The following is a 5,577-nucleotide window of genomic DNA, read 5'->3' as shown; positions in this document are numbered from 1 at the left end:
GTTTCCGTAACATGTTGAATTTACACGAATGAAACTCTCATGTAGGAATCCTTCAGAAGTAAAATTTACAAACACTTTTATTCACAGTATTGATCTTATACCTTAAACCTACATCCCTGTGGGTCGAGCATGCAAGATAATGAATAATGACAAAAAAAAAAAAGAATCCAAAAGTTAAGCAATGTAAAAAAAATATATATTGCAAGTCACTGATGCGATAATAAAGTAACGAAAAAGCCACATAATTAACTTAACAGACTTTGGTTTAAACTTCCCTGATCACAAGCGATGACCTTGCTTACCAGGAAATCAGGGAATGGGATAAGAGGCGGGTGTTTACAAGATATAAATGCGATGGTCGATAAATTTCCGAAACTAAAATGTGTGCATCGATAGAGCAAGTTTGTAAATTTCAAAATAAACGCACAGAAGAAGGAACAGAAAGAGGACATGGAGGGTAAAGATGAAGATAAGAGAAACGTTTTAAGAGAAAAGAAGTAAAGGAAGAGGAAAAATTGTGAGACTCGAGTAAAGGAAGGAATAAAGGAAGGGTAAAGAGGACAAAGGAAAGAGCAGAGGATTACAAGAACAAAGGAAGAATGGAAGGATAGGAAAATGATGAAAAAAGAAAGGAAAGAAGGAAAGAAAGAAGAAAGACAAAAAATGGAAAGAACTTAAGAACAAAATGAAGTGAAGGTAGAAAAATAAATGTAAGAATAAGAAAAAAATAATGATAATGAGGAGGAAAGGAGGAGCCAAAAAAGAAACGAAAAAAAGCAGAATGTTCAGATAACACGAAAATATGTACGAGTACGTTGAGAATATTCCAATAAAATAGAGAAAAGATAAAAACAGAAGGCCATTGTTTGGAGAATGAAACGGGTCGCCTCGTAAAGAGAGAACGAGGACATTACGATGCAAATGCCCGTCAAAGTTGGAAGTGCTTGAGAAAACAAAGAAGAAAAGAAAAAGAGATAATGGAAATAAACTAACACACACACGCACACACCCACCCATTCATCCACCCACACACCAACACCAGCCCACACTCACACAGGCATTGACACCCTTCCCTTACACACACACACACACACACACATACACGAAAATTAAACAAATATACATAAAAAAATATACAGTTCACCTTTTCCTCTTCTTTGCGTTCCTCCTTTCTCTCTCTCTCTCTCTCTCTCTCTCTCTCTCTCTCTCTCTCTCTCTCTCTCTCTCTCTCTCTTTTCCCTCCTGTCTTCTAAAACCGAGACTAAGAATGGAGAAACTAAAATGATAAATATATATATTGTAAAATTTCACGATACACGTCTTGTCTCTTTGCTTTCCTTTATTTTCTACAAGTCACCCTTTCTTCCAATCCTCTTTTCTTCTACCGTGTCTGAGAATGAGAGGAATGAATAAATGAATGAAGGAAAAAAAGAAAGGAGGGAAGGAAGGAGGGAATAGGAAAGGGAGAGGAAAAGAGAAGGGAAGAGGAAAAGTGAAGGGAGAGAGGGAAGGTAGAGAAGACTGGAAGAGGAAAAGGAGGGAGAGAATATAGGGAAGATGAAAGGGATGGGAAGGAGGAAAGATAGAGAAAGGGAGGACAGAAGATAAGAAGGGAAGAGGGAAGGAGGAAAGATAGAGGAAGGAAGATAAAAAAAGAAGGAAGGAAGGAGGGAAGATAGGGGAGAAGAGAGAAAAGAGAAGAGAAGAGAAGAGAAGAAGGGAGGGGAGGGAGGGGAGGGGAAGAGGAAGGGGAGGCGGGAAGGAAGAGGGATTGCCTGCTCGGTGTAATAAACTGTGTGGAGTCGGAACGCCGATATTTGCTGATGATCTGGAGCGTAAAGATTCGCACGCCGTCGTTTCTCGTTCGCGCCGATGCCAAGGAGACTAGGAGGAGTTATGAAGCGCGCCAGGAAGGAAGGAGGGAAGGTGAGAGAGAGAGAGGGAGAGAGAGGGAAGGAGGGTGGGAGAGTATGAAGGGAGCCGAAGAGAAAATAATAGTAGTAGTAATAGGAGAAAATTTGGTGAAAAAAGTGAGGTAGATTAAATTGGTAAGCGCGGGAAGAATTGAGATGAGGGAAGGAAGGGGAAAGGAAGGGAGAAGGAAGGAAGGATATATAATGATTTAGGAAAGAGGAGAATATAGGAGAGAAGGAAACTAAATAACTGGCAAAAGATAAGGTGAATAACTCTGGTAGAAAGGGAAAGAATGAAACTGGTGAGAAAAAAAAAAGAAGGTGAAAGGATGAAATAAAGAAAGGAGGTAGGAGGAGGAGAAGGGAGAACAAAATAACAATCAGAAAGAGGGATACAAAATAACTGACGAAAGGTATGATGGATAACGGAAGAAGTAATAGGAGTAATAGAAGAAAACATGTTAAAGGATGGGAGAAAGAAAGGAGGTAAGAGGAAGGAAGAAGGGAAAGAGGATCGGAAAGAGGGATATAAAGAAGTTGGTGAAGGGTAAGGTGGATTTAAGCTGCGAAGGGATGGAACGCGTGGAAACTTGCCTGGATTACACACACTACACACACTTGCCGGGGAAAGGTGTGTGTGTGTGTGTGCGTGAGTGTGTATGTGTGTGTATGGGGAGGAAACGTGCTGGTTAAGGCTGAGGGCGAGAACAGGGAAGAGTAAACAAGTGATAGGATAAAAGAGGGAAAAATTAAGGAACACGTGCAGCGCTATTACTTCCTCTTTCTCTTCTTTCTCCTCTTCTTCCTCTTTTATCGCAAGTTCCTCTTCCTCCTACTCATCCATCTAAGTCACCCTCTCTTCTTCCTCTTCCTCCTCCTCCACTAATTCCTCTTCCTGCTTCACCATCACTTTCTCTTTTTCCTTTTTATTCACTTTTCCTATATCTTTTCTTCTTCTTCCTCTTCCTCCTCCTCTTCCTCCTCCTCCTCCTCCTCCTCCTCCTCCTCTTCTTATGTCCCGCGGCTGCCAAAACAGGCGGGGAGCAAGAGCGGATCAGACACAAAAGTTCAACAGCATCTCTATCGGAAACCAATTGAACCCTTCCTGGAGGCGCGAAGATAAGAATGCCATCCTTCGCGCTACGAGGCGGCTGCTCCACCCCCTGACCCCCTCCTTCCCTCCCTTCTCACCTCTCTCCTCCACCCCTTCCTCCCTCCCTCTGTCATTTCCTACCTCCCTCTCTCTATTCCTTTCTTTCTATTTGCTTTCCTCTCTCCTTCCCTTCGGTGCTCCTTCCTTCCCTTCTCCCTCTCTCTTTTCCTATTTTCCTTCATCTTTGTTTCTCACTATTCTTCTCCCTTTCCTTTCCTTCTTCCCTCTCTCATTTTCTATGTGCCTTCTTCTGCCTTACTTCCTTCCTATCTTTCTCCTCCTCTCATTCTCTCCTTCCCTGCCTCCCTCTTTCCTTCCTTCCCTTCCTCCCTAACTCATTTCCTATCTTCCTTTCTCCTTCCTTCCTTTCCTACTTCCCTCTCTCACTTTTCCTACCTTTCTCCTCCTTTCCTTTCCTTTCTCCCTCCCTCTCTCTTTATCTCCTCCCCTTCTCCCCCCTCGCTCCTCCTCCCCTCCATCCCTCCAGTGATTCTTTCCTCTCTCTCTCTCTCTCTCTCTCTCTCTCTCTCTCTCTCTCTCTCTCTCTCTCTCTCTCTCGACGCTGCAAGGAACTCGTCTAGGGCCTAAATATATGGCGATTATTGCCTTGACTGGTTTTGGTTTTCAAGATTAATAAAGTATTGTAGTGTTAATTCAGAGTATGATTTTGAAAGATTCCACTTAAGGTAAATGGAGTGATCAAGTAGTTTGTATCCTAGGTTTCGAGAGAAGTCGGATGCAGTTGAAGACGGACCGAGTCTATCACGATACGGTCTCACTCTGTCACCAAAACGGCCTTACCCTAGTAATATTCAACAACAATACAGTAAATTCAAGCTATCCTGCTTAGCCAGTTGTTACCATGTTTGTTGCTACTTCGCTACTTCTGTGGTAGCGGAGGCAGGGGCGACAACAACAACAGCACAGATTGACTCCACTCCCCTGATCCATCCATCAAACACGTGCAAATACATACAATATACAACACTCACGACTCTCCGGCGCTGTGAAATGTAGAAGCGAAGGGATAAGGTGTTCGCAGGTTCAAAACAAAGGCTTAAGTGTACAGTTGCTATGTCCCGGGCCGACTGGTGGTTCCTCACTCCACCCCAAGGAAGCCTCTGCTATTCGCCGCCAGAGCGCAGCACGTACGTGACGTATCTAAACAAGCTAGTTAATACTCCCGTTCATCTGACGTATAATTACATGTTTGTCTGTCTACCAATCTGTCTGTCTACCTTGTAGCATGTACTGTACACACACTGACATTACACAACACCTACATGAACAAATATACGTTTTCTCTCACATTCCATTTTCTTTTATACACCTCTCACATCCCATTTTCTCTCATATGCCCATAGTTAAAACCTCTATCTATCTGTATGACTATATCCCTGTCTGTTTATGTAAATGTCTGTCTGTGTCTATCTATGTGATTGCCTGAATGCTCCCTCCCTCAGGTGTACAAGAAATAAACGAACTCCGTGACGCACTCATGGCTTCAACTTTTCCTTTCTGCATCCGTGTTGCTCCAAACTTTTCATAAAATTCATGCTTAAAAATATTCTGCAAGTCCTGAATCCAAGTTTATATTTTCTTCTCCACTTGCTTCCTTTTCGGATGACAATACGTGGTGCTCGTATTCTTAATCTTTTTTATATATATATATATATATTTTGTTTGTCTGTCTGTTTATGTCTCTCTATTTCCGTTCACATCTACCCTTCTGTTTCTCGGTCTGTGTCTGTCTGTGTCTGTTAGTCTACCCTTCTGTATGTCTGTCTTTCTTTGTACGTATCTACTTTCTGTCTTTTATCTCTCTCTCTCTCTCTCTCTCTCTCTCTCTCTCTCTCTCTCTCTCTCTCTCTCTCTCTCTCAGGTGACCTACTATGCATAAAAAAAAAATAATAACAAGTACTCTGTATTTATAAGAATCACCGCTTGACGTGTGTGTGTGTGTGTGTGTGTGTGTGTGTGTGTGTGTATGCGCGCGCGCGCGCGGTAAGTGCGTACGTATATCCATCATCCAGAAACTCACTTTATATAACGAGCACCATAAAAAATCAACACGTTACTGTATAATTCATGTATGTATGGACTAAGGGCGGCTAGAGGGAGATAGAGGTAGAGGTAGAGGAAGAGAGAGTGAGAGAGAGAGCGCGAGCCCCTCTTCGTGTTTCCTCCAAAGTGCTCTTAATACGAGCCATTAGGAGAGGTAGGGACAATTATGGGCGCCGGTAATGGGAAGTCTGCTATTTTGGCTGCTGATTTATACCCTCTCACTTCCTCTCTTCATTATATTTACGTGGCCACCAGCGTTACATTTCCCATCCTCGTTAAGGGCAATTCCTCCCCTCTACGTCCTTCGCTTATCAGTTCATGCTTCCCCCTTTACGACTAAGGCTTATCAGTAAGTAGGCTGGTGGGTAGATAGGAAGGCACGCGATATGTATTGGTTAGTAGTTTGTGTGTGGGAGCAGGAGGGTGTGTGTTTCAGGATTAGTAGTA

The 5,577-nt window shown here is 42.8% G+C and overlaps 1 long non-coding RNA gene across 1 annotated transcript in view; it reads right to left on the bottom strand.

The window, feature by feature from the left end:
• LOC135103473 (uncharacterized) overlaps positions 1–4,328 on the bottom strand; it is a 79,355-nt gene extending 75,027 nt beyond the window's left edge. Inside the window, exon 1 of the long non-coding RNA XR_010270076.1 lies at positions 4,059–4,328. This is a non-coding gene — a long non-coding RNA (uncharacterized LOC135103473). The remainder of the gene's footprint in view (positions 1–4,058) is intronic.
• Positions 4,329–5,577: the final 1,249 nt, after the last annotated feature.

This window comes from Scylla paramamosain, chromosome 9 (assembly GCF_035594125.1).
Source record: "Scylla paramamosain isolate STU-SP2022 chromosome 9, ASM3559412v1, whole genome shotgun sequence".
Taxonomy (NCBI): Eukaryota; Metazoa; Arthropoda; class Malacostraca; order Decapoda; family Portunidae; genus Scylla; species Scylla paramamosain.
This window is presented reverse-complemented; position numbering and strand designations above follow the sequence as displayed.